Consider the following 19,346-nt stretch of genomic DNA (forward strand, 5'->3'; position numbering starts at 1 on the left):
AGCAGCTAGCAGCCCGTGGTTGGTGGTGTGCATGCATGATGCTGTAGCATATGGGGGCACCATACCCCCTCAAACTCCTGATGACTCTGCTTTCAGGTACTGAACCAGTCAACTTACTTCCAAGTGCAGGTCATCTCAGCAGCTACTCATCCTAATCTCGACCAAAAGCTGATGTTTTGGACTCCAAAAAATCACTTCACAAAAGCCAAACTTCATAACGGGCTTGCTAACAAAAACAATGAACCACTCCCATCTTTAGTTCATTTCCTTCTGTAGTAAGCAACTCACATTGGATCTTAACTGATGCAGGCGACTTGGCGCGGACCACGGCGACTTAGCACAAACATGCGACAGTCGAAAGCAACAAACGTGGCTCAGCCCGAGTCACCGTGGCGGTTCAACGTGGAAACGGCAGAGGCAGACAGCGCGTTGAAATGAAGCGAGGAGGTGAATCAGTTTTACATGTCTACTCGAGGTGAGGGCTGGGCGGCTCAGAGGGCCCGACGAGCAAGAGCGGCAGCAGGAATCGGCCGAAGCGGGGCGGGTCATAGCGGCAACAGCTCCAGGAGGCGAGGCGCGACGGCGACTCAAACAAGAGGCAAGACGCGATAGCGACTCAGACAGACATTGAGGCACGACCCGTGGTGGCCGTGGAGTCCGGGTCGTGATCATTCTGGCCAATCCATGTTGGTTTCTCCGATTCGTGGTCGTCTTGTGGTCCATGGCAGATGAGCCGGTGTGGTGGAGCCAGCCAGTGTAACCGGTGGCAGGTCAGCCGGAGCAGCAAGGTGAGCAGCAACTCGGAGGCGACTCGGATCGAGACCGGCTCATATCCGCATCAGCAGAGGCGAGGTGCGTCAACGGCGGTTTACTGGCGATCTCAGGGCGGCGATTCAGGGCCGGCCATCACGGCAAGGTGGACGGACACGTGAGCTATCAGGCGGCGCTGAGACCCGCACTGGAACAGTGGCAGAACAGCAGCTGGCGACTTGGAGGCAACTGCAGAGGTGGCTCGGTAGGCCCAGCCTGTGGGTCTCGGCAGCAGAGTCATCTTAGCGCGGTGGAGGAGGCTCAACGCGGTGGCGGCGGCTTAGCAGGACCAGCGGGTCGCGACTATGCACGCGTAGAGCGCCGGAGCGGCAACGAGGGCGACTCGACGCAAATGATGCGGCAGCTCGCAGCTCAGCAGAAACGGTTCACGGAGGATGAGCCTATACAGGAGGCGGCGCTCAAGCGGCGGGTTGGCACGGCAGCCTGGCGCGTCAGGCAGCTCACGCCGCTACCGGAAGCGAAGACCAGGCAGCGCGTGGAGGAACGACAGGCCAGGCAGTAAGGCAGAGACGGGCAGCCGGCCTGACGCAGCCCGGCAGGGCCGGCTCAAGGAGACTCAGAGGCGAGGGGGCACGGCGAGGGCAGCTCAAGGCGGCCGTCCGGCAAGGCGCGACTAAACCGGCAGCGGTTTGGAGAGGCACAGCTGCGGGTCGGTGATGGCGAAGGCAAGGCCACAGATGCAGGCCCCGACGACGGCTTAGGACACCGAGACAGGGTCGCGACAGCAATTTAGGCCCGCCGACAAGGGCGGCAACCGCTCTGGACCTGCCAGGGCGCTCGCGAGGCGGCGAAGACAACACAGAGGCGGGTCACGGTGTAGCAGAAGTAGAGGCAGGCGGCGTGGTGACTCAGCCAACCTGGAGTGCGATGGCGACTCAGGGAGAATCCATCTTGACGTCTTCCAGCTCATGGCTCTTTGGTGGTTTCAGGTGTGGTTGCAGACGAAGGTCAAGGCGGGTCACTTGGCAACTACAACTTGGACGGCCGTAGGGGCAGTGGTGAGGCCGGGTCGACTTGATCCGGCGGCGGCTCAACAGATGGCGATTCGGATCAGAGCGGCGGGTCAGCAGCTCCGAGGCGGGTAATGGCAATGACTCGGGGTCAAGATCTGTTGTAGCTTGGCGACGGCGAATCCGGGTGAGGGCGAGGTGGAAACATCGGCTCACGGTCAGCGGTGAAGGCAGCTCGCTCTGGAAGTGAGGCGAGGACGGCGGTGGAGGAGGCCGCCGGCTCCAGGTAGCAGGGCTGCATCCTCCGTATCAGTGAAAAACGAGGCAACAAGCGTCTGCTTGTGGCTCGGCATAAGCGGGCCACGGTGGTCTACCGGCTCGCAGGGGCTTCCCGGCTATTTGAAGCGAGGCCGAGGCAGAAACGGACTGCCTGCGGCTCCAGAGGCAGATACGGTTGGACGGCAGAGCCGGCTTGAAGCGGAGACACTAAGGCCATCTCCGAGCGTATCGGTGATGACTTGGAACCGGTCTTCAGTCCCTGATGGCGACTTGGACTCTGATTGGCTTGAGGTTGGTTCGAGGCAGAGGAGTCAATTCAGCAACGGCTTGGTTCTTACGTGCAATGACGAAGGCGACTCGTTGGCTGGCAGGTCCGCAGGATGCGGCAGTTCAACAACAGCTCGGAGCTGGAGGTGAAGGCAACGACTTGGACATAATTGAGGCGGGGTGTATCCGCGGCGGCTCGAAGGCGGATGCGCGACCAGCGAGTCCAAGTTTGGCTCAAGTTGGAATCTCATACAGTGCTTCAGGATTTTCCTTGCCATGGTAGTTTTGTAAAGAAGAAATTTAAGTCGCTCAGGACGACAGTGGCGGCTCGATTTGTAATCCTCCGTGTAACCCTAATACCTCTCGAACTTTTAGATATCACAGATTGTAAACTTGGACTGACGATCTTTAAGCTGATGTAGATCCGTTCAAAGCGGATATTCTTCCTCCGGAAAATTGTGAGCTTCTCGATCCCTCGGAGAGATTCCTCCAAGAACTCAACACCACCGTGCGCGAGCCCCACGGTGGGCGCCAACTGTTGAGGAATTGTCATGACAGATGTCCTCGTGAAAAGGACTTAGTCGTGTGGCAAACGCATCTATGTGGTAGGTTGAGAGGGGTTGAATGGGACGAGAGACGCGAGGTTTTTACCTAGGTTCGGCCCCTCACGGTGGAGGTAAAATCCTACATCCTGCTTCATTGATATTGATGATGATGATCACGATTACAAGGGTGCTCTATCTCGAGAGCTATTGACTTGTCTGTCTAAACTTAACTTGTGAAAACTTCTCCCTCTTGGGATGCCCTGCCCCTCCTTATATAAGTTGAAGGGGCGGGTTATAGGACTACTCCTAATAGGATTAGGATTACTCTATTACAGGTGGAGTCCTAGTCTTGCTTCCTTTGTGAGAGAATATTCCTTATGCTTTAAACTGGCCCACCATAACATGAGTCGGCCTTTCCATGAGCCGCCTTCTGGGCCACCGGGTCTTGTCGCTCCTCTGACCCGCCTGCCGGGTTACCAATGAGTCACCAGGCCCAGCAGGGTCATCAATGAGTGGAGAGATCCGGGTGGGTCACTTCATGAGTCGCCAAGTTTGGGCGGGTCACTAGTGAGTCGCCATGTCCGGCCGGGTCATACTTCTGGCTGGGTCATACCGTGAGGTATATCCCCGACATTAGCCCCCAGTTTAATTTGAATTTATCCATGTTAAACTGATCCTGCAAAATAAACACAAGATCGATATGACGAGGAGTCTCGAAATGGTCGAGACATAAAGATCGATATATTGGAAGGTTATATTCGGACACCGGAATGGTTCCAAAGTGTTTCGGGTATTTTCAGGAGGACCGGGAGGTTACCGAAACCCCCCGGGAGAGTCCTCGTGAAAAGGACTTAGTCTCGAGGCAAACACATCCATGTGGTAGGTTGAGAGGGGTTGAACGGGATGAGAGACGCGAGGTTTTTACCCAGGTTCGGCCCCTCACGGTGAAGGTAAAAGCCTACATCCTGCTTCATTGATATTGATGATGATGATCACGATTATAAGGGTGCTCTATCTCGAGAGCTATTGACTTGTTTGTCTAAATTTAACTTGTGAAAACCTCTCCCTCTTGGGGTGCCCTGCCCCTCCTTATTTAAGTTGAAGGGGCGGGTTACATGACTACTCCTAGTAGGATTAGGATTACTCTATTACAGGTGGAGTCCTAATCTTGCTTCCTTTGTAGGAGAATATTCCTTATGCCTTAAGCCGGAGCCATGAACGCCACTCTCAAACAAACCCCTTCTGCGCAAATGCGCCCTGATGTTATTTGACGACATTTTAGTCTCCAGTGCCTCTCTTGAAGATCACACAATCCACTTGCAATCAGTGCTTGAGTTGTTAAGAAGGGATCAATGCAAGTCAAACGCTGCCCACCATAACATGAGTCGGCCTTTCCATGAGCCGCCTTATGGGCCACCAGGTCTTGTCGCTCCTCCGACCCACCTGCCTAGTTACCAGTGAGTCACCAGGCCCAGCCGAGTCATCAGTGAGTGGAGAGATCCGGGTGGGTCACTTCGCGAGTCGCCAAATTAGGGCGGGTCACTAGTGTGTCGCCAAGTCCGGCCGGGTCATACCGTGGGGTATATCCCCGACACATGAGTAGAACACAAAGAGTTGTGGGCAATAATAGTCATACTGCTTACCACCAACGTCTTACTTCGATTCGGTGATATTGTTGGATGAAGCGGCACAGAACGACATTACATGACCGCGTTCATGAGACTGGTTCTACCGACGTGCTTTGCATATAGGTGGCTGGCGGGTGTCTGTTTCTCCAACTTTAGTTGAATCGAGTTTGACTACGCCCGGTCCTTGTTGAAGATTAAAACAACACACTTGACGAAAAATCGTTGTGGTTTTGATGCGCAGGTAAGAATGGTTCTTGCTAGAAGCCTGTAGCAGCCACGTAAAACTTGCAACAACAAAGTAGAGGCCATCTAACTTGTTTTTGCAGGGCATGTTGTGATGTAATATAGTCAAGACGTGATGATATATAAATTGTTGTACGAGATGATCATGTTTTGTACAAGTTATCGGCAACTAGCAGGAGCCATATGGTTGTCGCTTTATTGTATGAAATGCAATCGCCATGTAATTGCTTTACTTTATCACTAAGCAGCAGCGATAGTAGTAGAAGCAATAGTTGGAGAGACGACAAACGATAGTACGATGGAGATCAAGGTGTCAAGCCGGTGACGATGGTGATCATGACGGTGCTTTGGAGATGGAGATCAAAGGCACAAGATGATGATGGCCATATCTTATCACTTATATTGATTGCATGTGATGTTTATCCTTTATGCATCTTATTTTGCTTAGTACAACGGTAGCATTATAAGATGATTCCTCACTAAATTTCAAGGTATAAGTGTTCTCCCTGAGTATGCACTGTTGCTACAGTTCATCGTGCAGAGACACCATGTGATGTCGGGTGTGATAAGCTCTACGTTCACATACAACGGGTGCAAGCTAGTTTTGCACACGCAGAATACTCGGATTAAACTTGACGAGCCTAGCATATGCAGAATTGGCCTCGAAACACTGAGATCGAAAGGTCGAACGTGAATCATATAGTAGATATGATCAACATAGATATGTTCACCATTGAAAACTACTCCATCTCACGTGATGATCGGACATGGTTTAGTTGATATGGATCACGTGATCATTTAGATGACTTGAGGGATGTCTATCTAAGTGGGAGTTCTTAAGTAATATGATTAATTGAACTTTAATTTATCATGAACTTAGTCTTGATAGTACTTGCAAATTATGTTGTAGATCAATAACTCACGTTATAGCTCCCCATTTATTTTTGATATGTTCCTAGAGAAAAATAAGTTGAAAGATGATGGTAGCAATGATGCGGACTGGATCCGTGATCTGAGGATTATCCTCATTGCTGCATAGAAGAATTATGTCCTTGATGCACCGCTAGGTGATGGACCTATTGCAGGAGCAGATGCAGACGTTATGAATGTTTGGCAAGCTCGGTATGATGACTACTTGATAGTTAAGTGCGCCATGCTTTACGGCTTAGAATTGGGATTTTAAAAACGTTTTGAACGCCATGGAGAATATAAGATGTTCTAAGAGCTGAAATTGGTATTTTAGACTCATGCCTGAGTCGAGAGGTATGAGACCTCTGACAAGTACTTTGCCTACAAGATGGAGGAGAATATAGCTCAACCAGTGAGCATGTGCTCAGAATGTCTGAGTACTACAATCACTTGAATCAAGTGGGAGTTAATCTTCCAGATAAGATAGTGATTGATAGAGTTCTCTAGTCACTATCACCAAGTTACTGGAACTTTGTGATGAACTATAATATGCAAGGGATGACGAAAACGATTCCCAAGCTCTTCCCAATGCTAAAATCGGCGAAGGTAGAAATCAAGAAAAAGTATCAAGTGTTGATGGTTAACAAGACCATTAGTTTCGAGAAAAGGGGCAAAGGAAAAGAAAGGGAACTTCAAGAAAGATTGGCAACCAAGTTGCCACTCCTGTGAAGAAACCCAAAGCTAGACCTAAGCTTGAAACTGAGTGTTTCTATAGCAAAGGGAATGGTCACTGGAAGCGGAACTGCCCCAAGTATTTGGCAGATAAGATGGATGGCAAAGTGAACAAAAGTATATATGATATACTGAAGGAAATATGCCCTAGAGGAAATAATAAAGTTATTATTTATTTCCTTATTTCATGATAAATGTTTATTATTCATGCTAGAATTGTATTAACCGGAAACATAATACATGTGTGAATACATAGACAAACAGAGTGTCACTAGTATGCCTCTACTTGACTAGCTCGTTAATCGAAGATGGTTATGTTTCCTAACCATAAACAAAAGAGTTGTTATTTGATTAACGGGATCACATCATTAGGAGAATGATGTGATTGACATGACCCATTCCATTAGCTTAGCACCCGATCGTTTAGTATGTTGCTATTGCTTTCTTCATGACTTATACATGTTCCTATGACTATGAGATTATGCAACTCCCGTTTACCGGAGGAACACTTTGTGTGCTACCAAATGTCACAACGTAACTGGGTGATTATAAAGGAGCTCTACAGGTGTCTCCAAAGGTACATGTTGGGTTGGCGTATTTCGAGATTAGGATTTGTCACTCCGATTGTCGGAGAGGTATCTCTGGGCCCTCTCGGTAATGCACATCACATAAGCCTTGCAAGCATTGCAACTAATGAGTTAGTTGCGAGATGATGTATTACGGAACGAGTAAAGAGACTTGCCGGTAACGAGATTGAACTAGGTATTGAGATACCGACGATCGAATCTCGGGCAAGTAACATACCGATGACAAAGGGAACAACGTATGTTGTTATGCGGTCTGACCGATAAAGATCTTCGTAGAATATGTAGGAGCCAATATGAGCATCCAGGTTCCACTATTGGTTATTGACCGGAGATGTGTCTCGGTCATGTCTACATTGTTCTTGAACCCGTAGGGTCCGCACGCTTAAGGTTTCGATGACAGTTATATTATGAGTTTATGAGTTTTGATGTACCGAAGGAGTTCGGAGTCTCGGATGAGATCGGGGACATGACGAGGAGTCTCGAAATGGTCGAGACGTAAAGATCGGTATATTGGACGACTATATTCGGACATCGGAAAGGTTCCGAGTGATTCGGGTATTTTCGGAGGTACCGGGGAGTTACGGGAACACGAGGAAGAAGCAATGGGCCTTAATGGGCCTTAGTGGGAAGGACCAGGAGGTGGCGCGCGCCCCTCCCAAGCCCAGTCCGAATTGGACAAGGGATTTGGGGCGCGGCCCCTCTCTCCCTTCCTTCCCCTCTTCCCCCCTTTCCCCCCTTCTCCTAGTTGGACTAGGAAAGGTGGAAACCTACTCCAACTAGGAGTAGGAATCCTACTCCTCCTTGACGCGCCCACAAGGGCCGGCCGGCCTCCCCCTTGCTCCTTTATATACGGGGGCAGGGGGCACCCCATAGACACACAAGTTGATCCGTGTGATCATATTCTTAACCGTGTGCGGTGCCCCCTTCCACCATAGTACTCGATAATATTGTAGCGGTGCTTAGGCGAAGCCCTGCGACGGTAGTACATCAAGATCGTCACCACGCCGTCGTGCTGACGGAACTCTTCCCCGACACTTTGCTGGATCGGAGTCCGGGGATCGTCATCGAGCTGAACGTGTGCTAGAACTTGGAGGTGCCGTAGTTTCGGTACTTGATCGGTCGGGCCGTGAAGACGTACGACTACATCAACCGCGTTGTGCTAACGCTTCCGCTGTCGGTCTACAAGGGTACGTAGATCACACTCTCCCCTCTCGTTGCTATGCATCATCATGATCTTGCGTGTGCATAGGAATTTTTTTGAAATTATCACGTTCCCCGACAGTGGCATCCGAGCCTAGGTTTTATGTGTTGATGTTATATGCACGAGTAGAACACAAGTGAGTTGTGGGCGATATAAGTCATACTGCTTACTAGCATGTCATACTTTGGTTCGGCGGTATTGTTGGACGAAGCGGCCCGGACCGACATTACGCGTACGCTTACGCGAGACCGGTTCTCCCGACGTGCTTTGCACAAAGGTGGCTAGCGGATGACAGTTTCTCTAACTTTAGTTGAACCAAGTGTGGCTACGCCCGGTCCTTGCGAAGGTTAAAACAGCACCAACTTGACAAACTATCGTTGTGGTTTTGATGCGTAGGTAAGATTGGTTCTTGCTTAAGCCCGTAGCAGCCACGTAAAACTTGCAACAACAAAGTAGAGGACGTCTAACTTGTTTTTGCAGGGCATGTTGTGATGTGATATGGTCAAGACATGATGCTAAATTTTATTGTATGAGATGATCATGTTTTGTAACCGAGTTATCGGCAACTGGCAGGAGCCATATGGTTGTCGCTTTATTGTATGCAATGCAATCGCGCTGTAATGCTTTACTTTATCACTAAGCGGTAGCGATAGTCGTGGAAGCATAAAATTGGCGAGATGACAACGATGCTACGATGGAGATCAAGGTGTCGTGCCGGTGACGATGGTGATCACGACGGTGTTTCGAAGATGGAGATCACAAGCACAAGATGATGATGGCCATATCATATCACTTATATTGATTGCATGTGATGTTTATCTTTTATACATCTTATCTTGCTTTGATTGACGGTAGCATTATAAGATGATCTCTCACTAATTATCAAGAAGTGTTCTCACTGAGTATGCACCGTTGCGAAAGTTCTTCGTGCTGAGACACCACGTGATGATCGGGTGTGATAGGCTCTACGTTCAAATACAACGGGTGCAAAACAGTTGCACACGCGGAATACTCAGGTTATACTTGACGAGCCAAGCATATACAGATATGGCCTCGGAACACGGAGACCGAAAGGTCAAGCGTGAATCATATAGTAGATATGATCAACATAGTGATGTTCACCAATGAAACTGCTCCATCTCACGTGATGATCGGACATGGTTTAGTTGATTTGGATCACGTGATCACTTAGAGGATTAGAGGGATGTCTATCTAAGTGGGAGTTCTTAAGTAATATGATTAATTGAACTTAAATTTATCATGAACTTAGTCCTGGTAGTATTTTGCAAATCATGTTGTAGATCAATAGCTCGCGTTGTTGCTTCACTATGTTTATTTTGATATGTTCCTAGAGAAAATTGTGTTGAAAGATGTTAGTAGCAACGATGCGGATTGGATCCGTGATCTGAGGTTTATCCTCATTGCTACACAGAAGAATTATGTCCTTGATGCACTGCTAGGTGACAGACCTATTGCAGGAGCAGATACAGACGTTATGAACGTTTGGCTAGCTCAATATGATGACTACTTAATAGTTTAGTGCACCATGCTTAAACGGCTTTGAATCGGGACTTCAAAAGACGTTTTGAATGTCATGGACCATATGAGATGTTCCAGGAGTTGAAGTTAATATTTCAAGCAAATACCCAAGTTGAGAGATATGAAGTCTCCAACAAGTTCTATAGCCAAAAGATGGAGGAGAATCACTCAACTAGTGAGCATGTGCTCAGATTGTCTGGGTACTACAATCACTTGAATCAAGTGGGAGTTAATCTTCCAGATAAGATAGTGATTGACAGAATTCTCTAGTCACCATCACCAAGTTAGTAGAACTTCGTGATGAACTATAGTATGCAAGGGATGACGAAAACGACTCCCGAGCTTTTCATGATGATGAAATCGATGAAGGTAGAAATCAAGAAAGAGCATCTAGTGTTGATGGTAGACAAGACCACTAGTTTCAATAAAAGGGCAAAGGGAAGAAGGGGAACTTCAAGAAGAACGGCAAGCAAGTTGCTGCTCAAGTGAAGAAGCCCAAGTCTGGTCCTAAGCCTGAGACTAAGTGCTTCTACTGCAAAGGGACTGATCACTGGAAGCGGAACTGCCCCAAGTATTTGGCGGATAAGAAGGATGGCAAAGTGAACAAAGGTATATTTGATATACAGATTATTAATGTGTATTTTACTAGTGTTCGTAGCAACCCCTTGGTATTTGATACTGGTTCAGTTGCTAAGAGTAGTAACTCGAAACGGAGTTGCAGAATGAACAGAAACTAGTTAAGGCTGAAGTGACGATGTGTGTTGGAAGTAGTTCCAAGATTGATATGATCATCATCGCACACTCCCTATACTTTCGGGATTAGTGTTGAACCTAAATAAGTGTTATTTGGTGTTTGCGTTAAGCATGAATATGATTTGATCATGTTTATTGCAATACGGTTATTCATTTAAGTTAGAGAATAATTGTTGTTCTGTTTACATGAATAAAAACCTTATATGGTTACACACCCAATGAAAATGGTTCATTGGATCTCGATCGTAGTGATACACATATTCATAATATTGAAGACAAAAGATGCAAAGTTAATAATGATAGTGCAACTTATTTGTGGCACTGCCGTTTAGGTCATATTGGTGTAAAGCGCATGAAGAAACTCCATGCTGATGGGATTTTGGAATCACTTGATGCTTGCGAACCATGCCTTATGGGCAAGATGACTAAAACTCCGTTCTCCGGAACAATGGAGCGAGCAACTGACTTATTGGAAATAATACATACTGATGTATGTGATCCAATGAGTGTTGAGGCTCGCGGCGGGTATCGTTATTTTTTGACCTTCACAGATGATTTGAGCAGATATGGGTATATCTACTTGATGAAACACAAGTCTGAAACATTTGAAAAGTTCAAAGAATTTCAGAGTGAAGTGGAGAATCATCGTAACAAAAAAAAAGTTTCTACGATATGATCGCAGAAGTAAAATATTTGAGTTACGAGTTTGGCCTTCAGTTAAAAACAATGTGAAATAGTTTCACTACTCACGCCAACTGGAACACCACAGCATAATGGTGTGTCCGAATGTCATAACCGTACTTTATTAGATATGGTGCGAACTATGATGTCTCTTACCAATCTACCACTATCATTTTGGGATTATGCATTAGAGACAGCTGCATTCACGTTAAATAGGGCACCATCTAAATCCGTTGAGACGACACCATATTAACTATGGTTTTACAAGAAACCTAAGCTGTCGTTTCTTAAAGTTTGAGGTTGCAATGCTTATGTGAAAAAGTTTCAACCTGATAAGCTCAAACCCAAATCGGAGAAGTGCGTCTTCATAGGATACCCAAAAGAAAAATGTTGGGTACACCTTCTATCACAGATCCGAATGCAAGATGTTCGTTGCTGAGAATGGATCCTTTCTAGAGAAGGAGTTTCTCTCGAAAGAAGTGAGTGGGAGGAAAGTAGAACTTGATAAGGTAATTGTACCTTCTCCCTTATTGGAAAGTAGTTCATCACAGAAATCTGTTCCTGTGACTACTACACCAATTAGTGAGGAAGCTAATGATAATGATCATGTAACTTCAGATCAAGTTACTACCGAATCTCGTAGGTTAACCAGAGTGAGATCCGCACCAGAGTGGTACAGTAATCCTGTTCTGGAAGTCATGTTACTAGACCATGACGAACTTGCGAACTATGAGGAAGCGATGATGAGCCCAGATTCCGCGAAATGGTTTGAGGCCATGAAATCTGAGATATGATCCATGTATGAGAACAAAGTATGGACTTTGATGGATTTGCCCGATGATCGGCAAGCCATAGAAAAAATGGATCTTCAAGAGGAAGACGGACGCTGATAGAAGTGTTACTATCTACAAAGCTAGACTTATCGAAAAATGTTTTTGACAAAGTTCAAGGTGTTGACTACGATGAAATTTTTCTCACTCGTAGCGATGCTTAAGTCTGTCCAAATCATGTTAGCAATTGCCGCAATTTTATGAAATCTGGCAAATGGATAAACAAAACTACATTCCTTAATGGATTTAAAGAAGAGTTGTATATGATACAACCAGAAGGTTTTGTCAATCCTAAAGGTGCTAACAAAATATGCAAGCTCTAGCGATCCATCTATGGACTGGTGCAAGCATCTCGGAGTTGGAATATACGCTTTGATAAGTTGATCAAAGCATATAGCTTTATACAGACTTGCGGTGAAGCCTGTATTTACAAGAAAGTGAGTGGGAGCACTACAGCATTTTTGATAAGTATATGTGTATGACATATTGTTGATCGGAAATAATGTAGAATTATTCTGCAAAGCATAAAGGAGTGTTTGAAAGGATTTTTTTCAAAGAAAACCTCGGTGAAGCTGCTTACATATTGAGCATCAAGATCTATAGAGATAGATCAAGATGCTTGATAAGTTTTTTCAATGAGTACATACCTTGACAAGATTTTGAAGTAGTTCAAAATGGAACAGTCAAAGAAAGAATTCTTGCCTGTGTTACAAGGTGTGAAGTTGAGTAAGACTCAAAGCCTGACCACGGCAGAAAATAGAACGAGAATGAAAGTCATTCCCTATGCCTTGGCCATAGGTTCTATAAAGTATGCCATGCTGTGTACCAGACCTATTGTATACCCTACACTAATTTTGGCAAGGGAGTACAATAGTGATCTAGGAGTAGATCACTGGACAGCGGTCAAAATTATCCTTAGTGGAATAAGGATATGTTTCTCGATTATGGAGGTGACAAAAGGTTCGTCGTAAAAGGGTTACGTCGATACAAGTTTTGGCACTGATCCGGATGACTCTTAGTCTTCATCTGGATACATATTGAAAGTGGGAGCAATTAGCTAAAGTACCTCCGTGCAGAGTATTGTAGACATAGAAAATTGCAAAATACTTACGGATCTGAATATGGCAGACCCGTTGACTCAACTTCTCTCACAGGCAAAACATGATCACACCTTAGTACTCTTTGGGTGTTAATCACATAGCAATGTGAACTAGATTACTGACTCTAGTAAACCCTTTGGGTGTTGGTCACATATCGATGTGAACTATGGGTGTTAACCACATAAAGATGTGAACTATTGATGTTAGATGACATGGCGATGTGAACTAGATTATTGACTCTAGTGCAAGTGGGAGACTGAAGGAAATATGCCCTAGAGGCAATAATAAAGTTATTATTTATTTCCTTATTTCATGATAAATGTTTATTATTCATGCTAGAATTGTATTAACCGGAAACATAATACATGTGTTAATACATAGACAAACAGAGTGTCACTAGTATGCCTCTACTTGACTAGCTCGTTAATCGAAGATGGTTATGTTTCCTAACCATAAACAAAAGAGTTGTTATTTGATTAACGGGATCACATCATTAGGAGAATGATGTGATTGACATGACCCATTCCATTATCTTAGCACCCGATCGTTTAGTATGTTGCTATTGCTTTCTTCATGACTTATACATGTTCCTATGACTATGAGATTATGCAACTCCCGTTTACCGGAGGAACACTTTGTGTGCTACCAAACGTCACAACGTAACTGGGTGATTATAAAGGAGCTCTACAGGTGTCTCCAAAGGTACATGTTGGGTTGGCGTATTTCGAGATTAGGATTTGTCACTCCGATTGTCGGAGAGGTATCTCTGGGCCCTCTCAGTAATGCACATCACATAAGCCTTGCAAGCATTGCAACTAATGAGTTAGTTGCGAGATGATGTATTACGGAACGAGTAAAGAGACTTGCCGGTAACGAGATTGAACTAGGTATTGAGATACCGACGATCGAATCTCGGGCAAGTAACATACCGATGACAAAGGGAACAACGTATGTTGTTATGCGGTCTGACCGATAAAGATCTTCGTAGAATATGTAGGAGCCAATATGAGCATCCAGGTTCCACTATTGGTTATTGACCGGAGATGTGTCTCGGTCATGTCTACAGTGTTCTTGAACCCGTAGGGTCCGCACGCTTAAGGTTTCGATGACAGTTATATTATGAGTTTATGAGTTTTGATGTACCGAAGGAGTTCGGAGTCTCGGATGAGATCGGGGACATGACGAGGAGTCTCGAAATGGTCGAGACGTAAAGATCGGTATATTGGACGACTATATTCGGACATCGGAAAGGTTCCGAGTGATTCGGGTATTTTCGGAGGTACCGGGGAGTTACGGGAACACGAGGAAGAAGCAATGGGCCTTAATGGGCCTTAGTGGGAAGGACCAGGAGGTGGCACGCGCCCCTCCCAAGCCCAGTCCAAATTGGACAAGGGATTTGGGGCGCGGCCCCTCTCTCCCTTCCTTCCCCTCTTCCCCCCTTTCCCCCCTTCTCCTAGTTGGACTAGGAAAGGTGGAAACCTACTCCAACTAGGAGTAGGAATCCTACTCCTCCTTGACGCGCCCACAAGGGCCGGCCGGCCTCCCCCTTGCTCCTTTATATACGGGGGCAGGGGGCACCCCATAGACACACAAGTTGATCCGTGTGATCATATTCTTAACCGTGTGCGGTGCCCCCTTCCACCATAGTACTCGATAATATTGTAGCGGTGCTTAGGCGAAGCCCTGCGACGGTAGTACATCAAGATCGTCACCACGCCGTCGTGCTGACGGAACTCTTCCCCGACACTTTGCTGGATCGGAGTCCGGGGATCATCATCGAGCTGAACGTGTGCTAGAACTTGGAGGTGCCGTAGTTTCGGTACTTGATCGGTCGGGCCGTGAAGACGTACGACTACATCAACCGCGTTGTGCTAACGCTTCCGCTGTCGGTCTACAAGGGTACGTAGATCACACTCTCCCCTCTCGTTGCTATGCATCATCATGATCTTGCGTGTGCATAGGAATTTTTTTGAAATTATCACGTTCCCCGACAGTGGCATCCGAGCCTAGGTTTTATGTGTTGATGTTATATGCACGAGTAGAACACAAGTGAGTTGTGGGCGATATAAGTCATACTGCTTACTAGCATGTCATACTTTGGTTCGGCGGTATTGTTGGACGAAGCGGCCCGGACCGACATTACGCGTACGCTTACGCGAGACCGGTTCTCCCGACGTGCTTTGCACAAAGGTGGCTAGCGGATGACAGTTTCTCTAACTTTAGTTGAACCAAGTGTGGCTACGCCCGGTCCTTGCGAAGGTTAAAACAGCACCAACTTGACAAACTATCGTTGTGGGTTCGATGCGTAGGTAAGATTGGTTCTTGCTTAAGCCCGTAGCAGCCACGTAAAACTTGCAACAACAAAGTAGAGGACGTCTAACTTGTTTTTGCAGGGCATGTTGTGATGTGATATGGTCAAGACATGATGCTAAATTTTATTGTATGAGATGATCATGTTTTGTAACCGAGTTATCGGCAACTGGCAGGAGCCATATGGTTGTCGCTTTATTGTATGCAATGCAATCGCGCTGTAATGCTTTACTTTATCACTAAGCGGTAGCAATAGTCGTGGAAGCATAAAATTGGCGAGACGACAACGATGCTACGATGGAGATCAAGGTGTCGTGCCGGTGACGATGGTGATCACGACGGTGTTTCGAAGATGGAGATCACAAGCACAAGATGATGATGGCCATATCATATCACTTATATTGATTGCATGTGATGTTTATCTTTTATACATCTTATCTTGCTTTGATTGACGGTAGCATTATAAGATGATCTCTCACTAATTATCAAGAAGTGTTCTCACTGAGTATGCACCGTTGCGAAAGTTCTTCGTGCTGAGACACCACGTGATGATCGGGTGTGATAGGCTCTACGTTCAAATACAACGGGTGCAAAACAGTTGCACACGCGGAATACTCAGGTTATACTTGACGAGCCAAGCATATACAGATATGGCCTCGGAACACGGAGACCGAAAGGTCAAGCGTGAATCATATAGTAGATATGACCAACATAGTGATGTTCACCAATGAAACTACTCCATCTCACGTGATGATCGGACATGGTTTAGTTGATTTGGATCACGTGATCACTTAGAGGATTAGAGGGATGTCTATCTAAGTGGGAGTTCTTAAGTAATATGATTAATTGAACTTAAATTTATCATGAACTTAGTCCTGGTAGTATTTTGCAAATCATGTTGTAGATCAATAGCTCGCGTTGTTGCTTCACTATGTTTATTTTGATATGTTCCTAGAGAAAATTGTGTTGAAAGATGTTAGTAGCAACGATGCGGATTGGATCCGTGATCTGAGGTTTATCCTCATTGCTACACAGAAGAATTATGTCCTTGATGCACTGCTAGGTGACAGACCTATTGCAGGAGCAGATACAGACGTTATGAACGTTTGGCTAGCTCAATATGATGACTACTTAATAGTTTAGTGCACCATGCTTAAACGGCTTTGAATCGGGACTTCAAAAGACGTTTTGAACGTCATGGACCATATGAGATGTTCCAGGAGTTGAAGTTAATATTTCAAGCAAATACCCAAGTTGAGAGATATGAAGTCTCCAACAAGTTCTATAGCCAAAAGATGGAGGAGAATCACTCAACTAGTGAGCATGTGCTCAGATTGTCTGGGTACTACAATCACTTGAATCAAGTGGGAGTTAATCTTCCAGATAAGATAGTGATTGACAGAATTCTCTAGTCACCATCACCAAGTTAGTAGAACTTCGTGATGAACTATAGTATGCAAGGGATGACGAAAACGACTCCCGAGCTTTTCATGATGATGAAATCGATGAAGGTAGAAATCAAGAAAGAGCATCTAGTGTTGATGGTAGACAAGACCACTAGTTTCAATAAAAGGGCAAAGGGAAGAAGGGGAACTTCAAGAAGAACGGCAAGCAAGTTGCTGCTCAAGTGAAGAAGCCCAAGTCTGGTCCTAAGCCTGAGACTAAGTGCTTCTACTGCAAAGGGACTGATCACTGGAAGCGGAACTGCCCCAAGTATTTGGCGGATAAGAAGGATGGCAAAGTGAACAAAGGTATATTTGATATACAGATTATTAATGTGTATTTTACTAGTGTTCGTAGCAACCCCTTGGTATTTGATACTGGTTCAGTTGCTAAGAGTAGTAACTCGAAACGGAGTTGCAGAATGAACAGAAACTAGTTAAGGCTGAAGTGACGATGTGTGTTGGAAGTAGTTCCAAGATTGATATGATCATCATCACACACTCCCTATACTTTCGGGATTAGTGTTGAACCTAAATAAGTGTTATTTGGTGTTTGCGTTAAGCATGAATATGATTTGATCATGTTTATTGCAATACGGTTATTCATTTAAGTTAGAGAATAATTGTTGTTCTGTTTACATGAATAAAAACCTTATATGGTTACACACCCAATGAAAATGGTTCATTGGATCTCGATCGTAGTGATACACATATTCATAATATTGAAGACAAAAGATGCAAAGTTAATAATGATAGTGCAACTTATTTGTGGCACTGCCGTTTAGGTCATATTGGTGTAAAGCGCATGAAGAAACTCCATGCTGATGGGATTTTGGAATCACTTGATGCTTGCGAACCATGCCTTATGGGCAAGATGACTAAAACTCCGTTCTCCGGAACAATGGAGCGAGCAACTGACTTATTGGAAATAATACATACTGATGTATGTGATCCAATGAGTGTTGAGGCTCGCGGTGGGTATCGTTATTTTTTGACCTTCACAGATGATTTGAGCAGATATGGGTATATCTACTTGATGAAACACAAGTCTGAAACATTTGAAAAGTTCAAAGAATTTCAGAGTGAAGTGGAGAATCATCGTAACAAAAATAAAAAGTTTCTACGATATGATCGCAGAAGTAAAATATTTGAGTTACGAGTTTGGCCTTCAGTTAAAAACAATGTGAAATAGTTTCACTACTCACGCCAACTGGAACACCACAGCATAATGGTGTGTCCGAATGTCATAACCGTACTTTATTAGATATGGTGCGAACTATGATGTCTCTTACCAATCTACCACTATCGTTTTGGGATTATGCATTAGAGACAGCTGCATTCATGTTAAATAGGGCACCATCTAAATCCGTTGAGACGACACCATATGAACTATGGTTTTACAAGAAACCTAAGCTGTCGTTTCTTAAAGTTTGAGGTTGCAATGCTTATGTGAAAAAGTTTCAACCTGATAAGCTCAAACCCAAATCGGAGAAGTGCATCTTCATAGGATACCCAAAAGAAAAATGTTGGGTACACCTTCTATCACAGATCCGAATGCAAGATGTTCGTTGCTGAGAATGGATCCTTTCTAGAGAAGGAGTTTCTCTCGAAAGAAGTGAGTGGGAGGAAAGTAGAACTTGATAAGGTAATTGTACCTTCTCCCTTATTGGAAAGTAGTTCATCACAGAAATCTGTTCCTGTGACTACTACACCAATTAGTGAGGAAGCTAATGATAATGATCATGTAACTTCAGATCAAGTTACTACCGAATCTCATAGGTTAACCAGAGTGAGATCCGCACCAGAGTGGTACGGTAATCGAGCTGAACGTGTGCTAGAACTTGGAGGTGCCGTAGTTTTGGTACTTGATCGGTCGGGCCGTGAAGACGTACGACTACATCAACCGCGTTGTGCTAACGCTTCTGCTGTCGGTCTACAAGGGTACGTAGATCACACTCTCCCCTCTCGTTGCTATGCATCATCATGATCTTGCGTGTGCGTAGGAATTTTTTTGAAATTATCACGTTCCCCAACATATACATGTTATTTATGTGTACTTTACTAGTGTTCATAACAGCCCCTGGGTATTTGATACTAGTTCAGTTGCTATTATTAGTAACTTGAAACAGGAGTTACAAAATGAACAGAGACGAGTTGAGGGCGAGGTGACGATGTGTGTTGGAAGTGATTCCAAGGTTGATAAGATCACCATCGCACACTCCCTTTACCTTCGGGATTAGTGTTGAACCTAAAATAAATGTTATTTGGTGTTTGCGTTGAGCATAATATGATTGGATCATGTTTATTGCAATACAGTTATTCATTTAAGTCAAGGAATAATTGTTATTCTGTTTACATGAATAAAACCTTCTGTGGTCATACACCCAAGGTGAATGGTTTTTTTGAATCTTGGTCGTAGTGATACACATATTCATGATATTGATGCCAAAAGATGCAAAGTTGATAATGATAGTGCAACATACTAGTGGCACTGCCGTTTAGGTCATATTGGTAAAAAG

General features: G+C 45.1%; 1 pseudogene; it reads right to left on the reverse strand.

The window, feature by feature from the left end:
* Positions 1–466: 466 nt before the first annotated feature.
* LOC147991480 (uncharacterized) overlaps positions 467–19,346 on the reverse strand; it is a 96,109-nt pseudogene continuing 77,229 nt past the window's right edge.

Source organism: Triticum urartu, chromosome 1A, assembly GCF_056163025.1.
Source record: "Triticum urartu cultivar PI428250 chromosome 1A, HENAU_Tu73, whole genome shotgun sequence".
Lineage (NCBI taxonomy): Eukaryota > Viridiplantae > Streptophyta > Magnoliopsida > Poales > Poaceae > Triticum > Triticum urartu.